Consider the following 13,066-nt stretch of genomic DNA (forward strand, 5'->3'; position numbering starts at 1 on the left):
CAGTTACACCTGGGATACACTGTGACAGTCTGTTCGGGAGGCTGGGAGGAGAGGAATGGCACCAGTCAGACCCCCGAGACACACCGGGATGGTCAGCTCAGGGCAGGCATGTGATGCAAAAGGTTGATCAAGAATTTGACACACCCAAATCCTGTTATTGAAATGTTTTACAGCACAGGAATACTGGTTTTTTTACATCTATAATTCTTTTTTACATCCACAATTCCTTATACGCCATCAAGGGAGTTCAAATGCTAGTGAAAGCTTACAACGGAGGGATGCTAAAACACTATGGAAAGTGTTTTCCCGTCTTTCTCAAAACCTGGGCTTGCTCCGCTGTGTCCGGGCGGCGGCGCGGGCTGCACGTCCTGCCAGCACACCGGCACCGCGACACGGTGGGTCACAGACTCACTGCCGGGACGCGGCAGGTCGGAGGGAGCAGAGGGGTTCACCTGGTCCAACATCCCTGCTCAAGCAAGCTCATGGCGGAGCACGTGGCACAGGGCTATGTACAGACGGGCCTGGCTCCGCTGTGTACAGACGGGCCTGGCTCCGCGGGGCAGCACAGCTCCTGGAGCTCTGGGCTGCTCCTGCTCCGCCCCCGCGGCCCTTCCTTCGGCGGGGCAGGAGGGGGCCGGCGACGAGGGACGGGCACCCCCGCACCGGCCATTTTGCAACCGGCTGCTCCATCCACCGCACACCACGCTCCCGCCGCACTCGGGCACTCACCGCGACGGGTCCGGCGGGTGGCACCGGAGGAGCCTCCGTTCCCACGGGCTCGCCCGGCGGAACCGCCCCAGGCACAGCGCGGGTCCCGTCACGCCGCTCCCGGCACGGATTGGATTGGGTCGGGTCTGTTGGGTTGGGGTGGGTAGGTAGGTAGGTAGGTAGGTAGGTAGGTAGGTCGGTCCGTCCGTCCGTCCCGTCCCGTCCGCGCCGTCTCCACCACAAGGCATCGGTAACCACGGCAACCTCAAGTCGCGCCGTCATTGGCGGGTTTAACGCGAGGCAGCAGCCAATGGAGCCCTGCCTCAGGCCACGCCTGGCCAATGGTGGAGGGCGCAGGGCCGGGCGGCGCGTGACGCGGCGCGCGGGCGGGGCGGGGCCGGCGGAGCGGGCGGCGGGGCCGCCACCATGGAGACCCCGGGGTAGGGCGGGCGCGCCCGGCGGGGCCGCGGGGCCGCTCCGCGCGGTGAGTGCGGGTGACCGGGGGGCCGCGGCCGGGGAGCGCCGCGCGGGGGAGGCGAGGCGGCGGCGAGGCGGGTGGCGCGGCGGGCGGCGCGGGAGGCGAGGCGGCGGACCTCACCGGGGCATCGGGACCGAGGAGTCGTCGTCTCGGGCGGACCCGCGGGCGGAGCACCACGCACTCTCCGTGCCCGCGGGGCTGCCCGGAGCCCCTTGGAGCCGCCCGGAGGGGCCCTGCGGGCGGAGGTGCCGCCGCCCGGCCCCTGCCCCGGGCGCTGCGCGGCACCGGGCGTGAGCGCGGAGTCCGGGCCCGCCGATGTCCGCGGCCACGCCGTGTGCGTGGGGTGTGCGCGGCGCTGCGCCGGCAGCTGCGAGCCGAGCGGAGCCGCAGCGGGCAGGGCCGCCGGGCCGCACCGCGCCCGCAGCGCCGCACGGCCCCGGGCGGCGGGGCCGGGTGGGGACACGGCGGGTGCTGCGAGGGATGGCGGGGTCGGCGGGGCGGGCGGGGTGAGCCGGCAGCGCCGGGCCCGGCTCTCCCGCTGTTCCCTCACGGGGCGGCCGCGGGGCCCGGCTGCCGTCCCGATGTTCCTGGGGGTCCCAGGCTTCGGCTGCCGTCCCGGTGTTCCCGGGGGTTCCTGACCCCGCTGCCGTCGTGATGTTTTCTGCGCGGGATTTAAATATGGGGTTTTCACCCTTCGTGTGACCGCAAAACGAGACGCGCTCCTGTCGCCGGGTACCGGGGAGCCGCGGAGCATCCTCGGCCCGCGCACCGGGAGCACGGCTCTCGGGGCTCTAGTAACTTTTTGCGGTGTTTTCTCCCCTCTCCCGGATCACAGACGCGGAGCTGGGAGGGGAGCGGCACGTGCAGGGCTTGGGCGCGGCGCGGGGAGCTGTGGCCCGCGGGGACAGGTGGCCGCGCTGGCCGTGCCGGTGCCGCCGGCTGGCCGAGCCTCGGGCACGCTGCGGTGTGTGCGAGAACAGAAAGTGCTGTGCAGGTGCCGGTTACCGAGTGCGACTGCCGTGGCTTGGGCTGGGAGAGCTGGGAAATGAAGTCTCGCCACAATAAAATAAAAGCTGGTGCTGAATCCAGACTGTTTCAGCACAGAAAACCATAGTTGATGACTCAAGCCCCCTCTGGTCCATTTCTCCTCTCGGCTGACGCTCGGGAGGCATCACCAGTTCACCGACAGAGAACTAAGTTTCTGAAGTGCCTCTGTTCGCCCCATAGACCTTTGTACTTTTTTTTTAAATAGCCTCCCGCTCCCTGTTAATTTTACATTAGTCATTGCTTCCAGATTCAACTGTTTGAAGGAAAAGGTGTGGTTGGACTGGGAGCACTAGTGTTGCATGAACTGGCTTTTCAGTTTTTTCAGCACTGTCATTTTTTGATAAATTGGAGTTTAGAGATTAGGAGATGACAAAGATGGCAACGTTTTTCCCTTAACTAATAATTGCATTTTTGAGGTCAGCACCAAATAATTGGTTCACTGGGATAAAAATACGGGAACCTACTAAATGTACTTGTTTAGTTTGTGAAGAGACAGTAATTCAGAGTTGTCCATCATGTTTCAAGTAAGGGGGGTGTGTTTTGGGGGCCAAAAGCTTTTTGTTGGCATTTCTATGCTGTAATGTATCTGTTAAACATTACAATGTTATATGCAAGTAAATGTAACCTTACTGTGGAAAGGTAGATCGCAGTAGCTTTTTCCTTCTGTTGAAATTGCTTGTGAAGTGCTCTATTGCTGCTGAAATAAGATGCTATTAATATTTTTAATTAAGGTAGAACAGCTGATAGGCCTTTTTCAGTAAAAATTGTGTCCTTTCCCTTTCATTTTGTTAGATGTTCAGCATAAATAGCAGTACTGATAATAGAAGTTCTAGCTTTAAAACACAGTTAGAGAAAATTTTGTGAGAGAGTCATCTTCTGTAAGAGGGGAGAATTTGTTCTAATTTTTCTTGGAATGTCAACAAGATAACACCTCTTGGAGTTTGCTTTTTTTAATAGTAATTCAGGATCCTTCTATAATGAACAGTTGAATTCCGTCACACAACATAAACAAGGAAAGTGATAGGATACATTACCTTTTTATGGAAACTTCTTGTAATAGCAAAATAGCATCTGTAGTGCATTTTGAGGTATTTTTCGTATTCAGTGATAACATATGCTATATACAAATAATAGTAGTCTTAATTTGTAATGTGTGTCTGATGTTTAGTGTAGAAATCTGCATGCACTGAGAGAAGACTGGAGAAACACTGCATTTTAAATGAACAGGAAACATAAATAAGAACTTTGTGTACTTCTGCTTCACTTTATGTAGATTATTTCAATACATTTAGTAGAGATGAAAAGCCAAAGCAATTCTGAAAGATGGGAATGTATGAGTAATGTCTTAATTTCGTTGTGGGGATTTTTTTTTCTTAACTGTGATGCTGAAAATAAGCAAGTTTTGGAGCATTTGGTTATTTGGTGTGGGAAAGCAGTGACTAGTGCAGGGAGCTCAGTGAGCTTAACAAAATTTTGGTAAGTGTAATTAAGAGTTAGCACCAGGACATATTTAGTCTAGTTTTGTACCGAAAAGACCCCTAAAAAAGCAAGCAGTACTCATGATACTTGTCTGGAAAAGCATACCTGTGAGCCTGTTATTGGCCATAGCCTGCATTGCTCTCCGTTACTTTCATGTCATTTTCAGTCAAACCAGGGAGTCTGGATTACATGGACTTGCTCTCGATGAGCAGCTGCACTCCTTTTCGCCCATTCACACCATGGGTGAGCAAAGCAGTCCCCAGGAGCAGCCAGCTTGTCCGAGCAGGCTGCCGTGGGCCTGGGACCCTGCTCTGCTCCGGGAGTGCTCAGCTGCGTGCCTGGAGCAGCAGGAGTGCAGGAGGAGGGAGGGAGGCTGCCCCGCTGGGAAACAGCAGCTCCGTGTGCCAGGGTTGCGTGGGACACGAGCAGCAAGAGTTGCTACAGGAAGAAAGTGCTTTGCCACCTCGTACAACAAGCATGCGGACATCTCCCGAGGAACCTGTGTTGGTGCGGGTCAGAGTTCCAGAATTTTTAGCATTTTTGGTTAGGTTTGGGTTTGTTTTGGTTTTTTTTTCTCAAGTGAAATAATATGTCAAATCCTTATGAATATGGCATGTACTGTCAGTCCAAAATTGAACTGGTTCAAACTTTAGTAATTAGATGGGAAAAAGAAAAAGGCCTGGCATAGCTTTTTATGTGTGAGTGACCGGAAAGCCAGACGTGAAACTGGGCTGTTGGGAATGGCCAGTGACTATCACTTGCTACTGCCCCCGCCTTGACTGCAATGTTGCTGACAACAAGGCAGTTCAAACGCTAATGAAGATGGAGAGTAAATAGGTAACCACAGCCAAGCCCAGAGCCAGGGCCTGTGGAAATGGCCCTTCCTGAGGAGCAGGCTGTGCTGGCTCTGGCAGCAGAACTTGGGAATGGAGCTGGAGGGGCTGATGGCACCAAGTACTCTGGGCACGCTTGGGAGCTTCGCTGATTCTCAGCTGCTTTTCCTAAGGCCTGCAAGATGCCCTAGTTCATTGGATAACTTCTCATATTCTTTTATCCAAACAGAATACTCATTTATTCTGCTCGGGGGAGGTTTGCAGAAGGAGGGGAGGAGGTGGATGAAGACAGCCAAAAACTGCCTCTGGTGACCTTCCCAAAGCTTTTGCTTGCATGGAAGAAAATCCCAGTGTCTTGTCAGTTAAATCTCAGCGGCTGGCAGCAGTGTTCAGACCTTTGCTCCTCTCACTGGCGTTAGTACCTTGCTCCTTTATTCCAAGGCAGACAAGAGAGACCTGGATTTCAGGAGGAAGGAAGGAGTCCATCACTTTCACAGCAGATTAATTTTTTTCTTTTTTGATAGTGGAATCCCCGACCCTGTCGTGAGAAGGGAAGGCTGACAAGAAGGGGGTGTGAGTGGTGTCTCCCAGAGGCTCAGTTGGGCCATGGCGTGCTGGGGCACCTGGTGCTCCGCGGTGGAGCAGGCGTGTGTTGCAGGGTCAGGGAGGTGACTCCGGCACAGGCTTGTCCTCCTTTCAGGATCGGCTGTGAGTCAGCCCTTGCTTCCTGAAGAGCGAGTGCTGTCTGGCTGCGCGGGCAGGACAGGAACCAGCCCGGCCAGTTTGCTGCTGCTTTCCTTGCCTTTCCTCCCTGTGAGCGGGAAGGCAGAGCCTTCGGCTGATGGGATCCGTGGAGAATGTCTGTGGCTGTCTCCACCTTTCTGGTCCTCCTCATTGCATCCCACTCTTAGAGGCAAAGACAACTTTGGAAAGTTGGGGAAAAAATGCTTTTTTTAGGTATGGTATCTTTAAACAAGATGCCATTTTAATAGAATTTCTTTAAAAGGCATACATTTGTTATACATGTGTTTTCCTACTGTTATTGCAGTTCTAAGATATTGTGGTTATAAAAGAAAAAGAAATCGCTGTTTTTCTCCAAAATGTTTCCATGACCATCTCTTATAGATATCCCTTGCCTTTTTCACTTTGCACAGCATTTTACATTTCTTACCTAGCACTAGGAATTGAAGACCATTCAACTTCCTGTTTAATTGCTTTTAAAAATAATTTTAAATATGTCTTTATTTTAGAGGAGAAAATGAAACTAGGAGTTATTACTTTATTTGAGAATCATTAAACCATTATTCAATAAATAGGTAAAATTAACCCCCTCTCCATGTAATGTGAAATAAAATGTAGTGTGAATGTAGTGAACGCTACACTGAAATGTAGTGTGTTTTTGTGAACCTTAAATTAACATTATAGCTGATTTAATGTTTTGATTGGTATTGTGATGAATTCATTATTAAAGAGGTGAAAGGAATCTATTATAAATTCTTTAAAGGTGTACAAGTTGAAACTTGCTTTTTGCATCACAGCTCAGTGGAGGGATTTTTAATGTATTTACTGTTTGTGCCATGAGTTGGTGGTTGTGGGCAGTGAATGAAATTCCCCTGTGGCTATGGGATCTCTGGGATGTGTGAGGCAGGTGGTTCATAGCCCCTGTGCAGGCTGTTGGATGACCCAGCCTTCAGGGTTCGCTGAGTTTGTGCAGAGGAGTTTAGGGCACCAGGTCCTCATTCTCTGGTAAGTAAGGTACATCTTGGAGCATTGCATGGAGAAGCTCTGATGGGATTTGCTTGTCTTGGCTGGCAGCAGGGGTAGCTCTGCATCAGGTTGGTCCAAGAAATGCCCTTAGACTGACTGGGGCCACCTCCAGAGGCAGCAGGAGCAAGAGAGAGGATTCCTGGGAGGAGGTGGAAGGACTGAAGGCAGGAAGCTAGAGACAGTTTTCCGAGTGCCAGACAGGGCAAGGAGTAGCAGAGATCTGGGAGCAAGTGAGGAAAATGAGCTGGGGTGTGATTCCAGATGTTGTCTTTTGTCCCATGAGTTCCAGCTGTGAGGAACAAGGATGAAGCATTAAAAAATGTCTGGATTTCTGTTTGTTTTGGTGGGTGCCAAAAACCTTTCCTGTCTTCATCTTATCAAAAGGTCCTTGTGTTCTGTGTGTGGTGTGGGAAGCCAAAGGCTAACACCTGGGCTATGCTTTTAACAGGTTTTTATAAATGTACTCAAAAGCACCTGCATTACATGTGTCCAAATAGAAAACACCTAATCTATCCCTTAATTTGCTTTAAATTATCTTACTTGATGCCGTCTGTGCTAGAAATCAGATGTGAACAGGAGATTTCCCGTTTGTGGTGGATTTCTGTCCTCTTCCCCAGGAAGGCAGCAGCGGGCAATGCATCCTAACTGCTCCAAAAGGAAACCTTTTCAGTTTCAAACCTACATTTTTCACTGTCTTGCCTTGGCAGAACTTCCTGTTGTGTAACCCTGGAATTGGGTATTGGCATATTTGTTATTATTTGTTATTATTTGTTATTATTTGTTATTATTTGTTATTATTTGTTATTATTGTAGAGGCAAATCTGAGTGGTGAAAACTAAAACCAAAAAAATTCACCTATCTCTGAAACAATTTCAGCGAAATGATAACTCTTTAACTTCTATGTCATTGTGACATGCTTAAAGCTGAAGCAGTTCATATTTTTCACAAAACAAACCCAGGGTGGTGTGTGTAATGTAACTGATTTCGGGGGCTTCTGGACAAGTGGAGCACTGGAGTGTTAATTGGAGACATTCTGCATACAGGTGTGTTTGTGTTAGTGTTCAATATTTGTCTTTTGCTAATTCGTGCTCAAGTCTTGTTTGGTATCTAAAGATACACTGGGAGACAGTTCTCAAAAAGTGTTAATATTTTCATCATGTTTTTATTTAAAAACAAAATTGCCATATATTCTTATTGAGATATAACACAGCAGTATCGAAATGATAGCATGTTGTGAAAGGAGATTTAATTTGTAGTGTACAGATGCCCAAACTCCAAATTGACATGGCCCTCTATGAAGTAGAAGGAAGTCCATGCTCCATAGAGCTTGCAGACAGAAAGGCAGAACTTAAACTGATGAAATGACTGGAGAAGATACCAAGAACATGCCTTTTGTAACACACACCTTATCCAGGATCCAGTAGTAAACCTGGGCTGCTGGGCTGTGTAATTTGATTCAGCCTTAATTGAAGATATGCTGGCAAAACTTGCTACCTGTTGCTGCTCCATATGCTGCTACCTTCATGTCCAGCTTTGTCCTCATAACTAATGTGATGAAAATACCCACTTCCATATTTCAGCTGAAATTGAAAATATTGACAGTGAGATGACTGATGCAATGCATCACTTGTTCCTGGGAGTGTGTTTGTGTTTCAGCTGGGAGATGAAAAAACATTGAAATCTCAGATTGGCTCATAGATTTTTGCGGTGTGCCCATTTCCTCTGTGTTACTTGGACTATCATGTAAAGAAAGAAAATTCTGAGTTTTCTTAGTTTTGCTGTTGTTTCTTAGCATGAATCATAGCAACAGCATACACTGAGATTTGGGAATTTTCACTGTCATTAAATATATTCTTTTTCAGATGATACTTTTAAATAGATCCTAGTTTAGAGTTCTATACGGACTCTATAACAGACAGACTGACAGAAAAACTTCCTGTGGTTCAAGGACTTGACATTTCTTGAGGAAATTCTGAAGTTCTGGTAGAGAGCACTGCCTGTTGTGGGATGCTTTTTTGTTCAGGCTGATGTAGTCAGTCTTTCAACACTTGGAGAGTTTTTTAATTTAGTTGTGGAACACAGGTTATTTTTAAGCAACAAAATAATTTGCCAGGTTATGTACTGACACTGAGATAAAATAAAAAAACTGCAACAAGACCAAATCCCAAAACAAAAAAAAATCCACCCTGAATATATGCAGTAATTTTTAAAGTGTTGAATTAGCAAGGTGCACTGAATCCAGGAGCTAGATTTGTCTGATGAGCTACTGGGTTTTGAACCTGAGTGCTCTGAAAGGAAGCATCCACTGTCCTTCAGGAGCTGCTGCTGCACTGATCCAGTCTGGAATGTATTCGTATGGTGGAGGAGGATAACAGTTTTTATTAAAATATGTATTGCTGTTCACAATGAGTAGATTTTAAATATCTTTTTACTATAATATATGCAAAAGAAGATATCCTGAATCACAGCTTCCTGCTTTTAGAAAGTGTGGAGTGCACTAGATTTGGGAAGTCTTGCCCTGTTAGAATTCCAGCAAATGCTGTTTTTGTGATACAGTGCATTGTATTAGTTAATACTGTATTATTGAATTTTTTTGTATTACTACTATATTGATTTAATCTATAATATAAATATATTTTAGACTGAAATTTGAAATACTAAAGGAAGACACTTTTTTTAAGGTAGTGAAGATAATTATGACCAGGATAGAGGTTTTTATCTTGGGAGCAAAAATATCTTGTAAGTCTAGAAATTCAAGGGTGTGTGTCCTTTTCCCCAGTACGAACATAAATGCTACATGTGAAAGCTCTGCTATGCCATGCTGCTAATGCCAAGAAACTAATTAACAAGCAGCCTCAGAGCCTCTCCTCTAGTGATTTACAACAGCCTGGGATAGGAGGGGAGCAGGGATGTACTTGTGATGTCTAAACAGGCTTCTTAACTTTCTTAATTTTTACAACGTTTATTTTATCAACCCTCCCATTGTACTGCTGTCTTTTGGATTTACACTCATCAATGGATTTTAGTATTTCTTACACTAAGGTTTCAGGTGAAAATCTTTATGGAATAGTTTAGTCTGTTGATCTTCAAAACTGTTAAGTTTGCTTGACCTGTATTTCAGATCCAAGTTTTGGTTCCAGACAACAGATGAATAACCACTGCAGTGTCTTTTGTCACAAGAATCACTTGTGCTTAGAGCTTTTAAAAGAAGATTCCTTACAGAATATGGAAATACCTCTGGGAAACAGCTAATATTCCGTGTTCCTTCAGAGTATTTATCCATTTTACACAACTTCTAAAAACATGCTGTAAGTTGGGACTTACCTCCTCTGCAATTACATCCCCATTTAGCTGAACCCAGTAATTCCAGGCTGGAAGATGCTGTGTTTGTACAGCCAAGTCATGTCCTTGTGGAGGCTGGGAGAGCCCCGGGGTACAGAACACCCACTGCTCAGGTCCCTGTCAGTCGGGATTAGCCAGAGGCATCTCTGCTCTGCAGCACTGGAGCTGTTCTGAAGGGTTTGTGGGTAGCTGGGTTTACCACATACTTGTGATATTTGTACCTTTTTAGTCTCTGAAATGGTGCAATCCAATGGGAAGACAATGCTTTTCACCAAGGATATGCTGTTTTTTGAAATACAGTGCTTTCTTATTGTTCATGCGTTTGCTTATCTCTCACACAGTGTGTGGAGTGAGCAGCTCTGTTCAGTAGTGTTAGGGATTTAGTTTGCCTTTCAAAGGCCTTTACAGATGGATAGCCTTGTATGCTCCAAAGTTTTGACTTCTTGCCAGTGTACTTTTTCAATATGAATGTGAAGCAGTTTGGTGTGATGTGTTAAATTTGAGAGACTTACAACTTCATAGATTTACGAACACTAATGACACCCCTTCAGTTTTAGGTGCACATTAGTTTTCTTCCAGTTTTCCTTGAAGCAAAAGCTGGTGTTTGTGATTAATCTTGTCTGGGGTACTGGCAGTGGGCCTGGTGACACTGGCTCACATGGTGCTAATCCCTAACTTTATTTCTGTTTTGCCTTTTATGTCTTGAAGTGTTTGTTAGGAGATGCAGTGACTGTGCCTCTCACCTGGCCCACATCAAGATCACTTCTTCCTCTAGGTGAAAGAATATGTGTCTGTTAAACTTCCTGCAGTATAGGATCTGTGTGGGTTTTCACAGCAGCTTCAAAGAGAATGGTGACTTGTGTGTGCAGAACGACTTAGGCAGGGGACATTCAGCATCTCCCCCAAGTAAGTTACTGTTAACTATGGCACAACTATGACTGATACTCATTTGTGTGGGTTAGAGCAGCTGTGGCCTTGACTTGCTCTATGCTGGACAGACAGGATCAGATCCCTCTTTATCCCAGGTGAACTTAACCAAGATGTGAAATCTTGACATGGAATTAGAGGAGAGAGACAAAGTGGCTTGAGCTAAGGGTTTTCACATGCCAACCTGTACCTTTAGATGAGGTGGTACCTGAACATGTGATTTTGTGGGTGTCCAGATGTGCCTGGCATTGTTAGAGTGCTATGGGTGGATGCTAAATGCAGTAATAGCTTTAGTTATTAGTTGAGCTACTATATGAAGATAAAGGTGTATATTTTATTCAAGAGCCCTAACTGAATGGCCCTACCACAGGAGGAAAGCAAGCAAATCACCTTGGTTTGACCTCAACATTTTCCAGTTGCAGAGAGGCCAGCAGAATGTGAATCAAAACAGTACTGCCTGTAAACATGTCCCGGCGGAGCCGCCTACTTTCTGCTGGTTTAACTTTGATTGAAGGAGTTTGACTTCCCTTAAGGTAGATATGATTTTATGTACACAAATAAGAAAAAATAAGTGAGATGTACCAGTATAATAGGAATTCTCTTTATGGATCCTAACAGTGCAATTGCAACAGTGGAGAAAATAGCCACCAATAATTCTGTTCTCAGATTATATATTCACTATACTTTTTTTTACTTTGCAAAATGTTCATTTCACTGGGAAATTTCCTGATTTGTAGTTACAGTGATAAATTTCTTTATGGTCATTTAAGATCTGTTTGGTCTTGTCACAAATGTTTCGTTATCCTTATTTTTATGCCCAGGTGTTAATAGAAAACAATATCATCTCCATTTTTATTTTGAAAGGTTTCTGGTGATGAAAAAGGAGAGTTTGGTTTCTTCATCATCACGACAGCCTTTGAATTCAGGCAGATCAGCAGAATCAGCTACAAATGTGAGAAACAAAGCCTGTGCCAGGTGCTGAATTAACTTCTGTTTCATTCTAATGGGAGCACCACTTCAAATTCTCTGCTGAAAGTGTGTTTTTGATGCACTACAACAGCATGTGCCATCACTGTTGCTGTCTCACAGAAGCAGCCATGTTCTTCTCTCCAGTCACTTCTTGGTGATGACCTTGCTGTCTGTCACAGAAACTTTCTTTGCTCACTGTCTGTGACTTGGGTAAACAGCATTATTAATGCCCCATGCCCTTCTTGCCTACCAAAACCTCCACAAATTTGGAAGATGTGAAGGCCATTTGTTTTGCTGGTGTTACGTGTGATCAATCACAAGGGAATTAGTAATGGATAAACTTCTCTCCAGATGGAGCTTCATGTTAATACTACTTTTTTGTCTTCCTTCCCTTAAGCAGGCTGCATACGTAATCATGGTCTTTTGACAACAGAGACTGTTTTCCTGTCTGTGTCTTCTCTGCAGACAGATGTTTCTGTCATTTTTAATTTCTGTGCTGCTTTAGCAAGCACTGGTTGGCTTGCTTGTCTCTAGCTTTCTCATAACTCCATTATTATTTGACTTGGAAAACAGCAGACAGGTAGATTTCTCCTCTCCCCTTAGGCTATGGAGGGAACATCAACCTTTTGCATTTGTATATCTTTTTAAAGTAGGTATGCTTCCCAGATAAGGAATCCTTTGTAAGCTTAGATGTACCTTGCACTCTTCTGTGCACTCTTCTGTGCACTCTTCATCCCTTCCCCTGCTTTGGATAGATATGGATTTGTTTGGGAGCAGGAGCATCAGACAGCTCTGCTGGGCCCAGCTGGTTCATGTCACCACACTGTTTGCTATTTTATAAGACTGGTTCTCAAATCCACCACTAGTTGCAGTTCTGCCTACATGAATTATCTTTGCATTTAGAAATTGAATCAGTCCATAATGATGTGCTCCATAGTGATTTTGGCAACTGATTTTTTTCTGTTCTGTCTTTTAGTCTTGAATTTGTTGAGTAATATTTTTATTTGTTTAACTGCTTTTTGTGATCACCAAATCCATTAAATGAATACCTGTGGCCCACCACTGTGTTGATTATTCATGCCTCTGTGGATGTCTAGAGCAGCTGGGTCCTACAGGACCAAGATTCCAGTAGTATCTGTTTCTAGTAGAGCTTCCGCCCCAAAGTGTGAGTGGCCACTACTAGCAGCTATCTCTTCTCTGCTGTTGGAGATTGACTGAACAGCATTAATGGTTATGCTGCAAGCTCTGTCCTTTGTCACGTGAAAGAACTCCAGTTATAAAACTGAACAGCCTCCAGAGAGATGACTTCTATGACTTCTCTTGGTGACATGACTGTTCCTGTCCTTTGCATTTTACTTTCGTCAGTGGATCTTACAATTCACCGATGGATTAAGATTGTAACTAATAAATTGCAAATATGACAAAAGGCAGTTGTGAAGACAGTGAATTGATAGTTTATCAAGGAAGCCTTTTTCCCTGTTGCAAGTTGGTAGCTTTCAGCATGCTGTACTTTGCA

The 13,066-nt window shown here is 46.0% G+C and overlaps 2 protein-coding genes across 11 annotated transcripts in view; one reads left to right on the forward strand and one right to left on the reverse strand.

Moving 5' to 3' along the window:
• CCDC148 (coiled-coil domain containing 148) overlaps positions 1-1,064 on the reverse strand; it is a 53,145-nt gene extending 52,081 nt beyond the window's left edge. For 2 of the 5 annotated variants that reach the window (XM_085067238.1, XM_085067236.1), the window contains exon 1: positions 730-1,063. The gene's annotated coding sequence lies outside the window, so the exon portion shown is untranslated. Of the gene's footprint in view, positions 1-729 lie in introns of all 5 variants that reach the window. The other 3 variants (XM_085067237.1, XM_085067235.1, XM_085067240.1) reach the window with 2 other exon arrangements.
• A 26-nt stretch (positions 1,065-1,090) lies between these two features.
• PKP4 (plakophilin 4) overlaps positions 1,091-13,066 on the forward strand; it is a 76,488-nt gene continuing 64,512 nt past the window's right edge. For all 6 annotated transcript variants that reach the window (XM_085067228.1, XM_085067229.1, XM_085067232.1 and 3 more), the window contains exon 1: positions 1,091-1,192. The gene's annotated coding sequence lies outside the window, so the exon portion shown is untranslated. The remainder of the gene's footprint in view (positions 1,193-13,066) is intronic.

The sequence above is a fragment of the Lichenostomus cassidix genome, chromosome 7 (genome assembly GCF_008360975.1).
Source record: "Lichenostomus cassidix isolate B80296 chromosome 7, HeHo_3.0, whole genome shotgun sequence".
Classification (NCBI taxonomy): Eukaryota; Metazoa; Chordata; class Aves; order Passeriformes; family Meliphagidae; genus Lichenostomus; species Lichenostomus cassidix.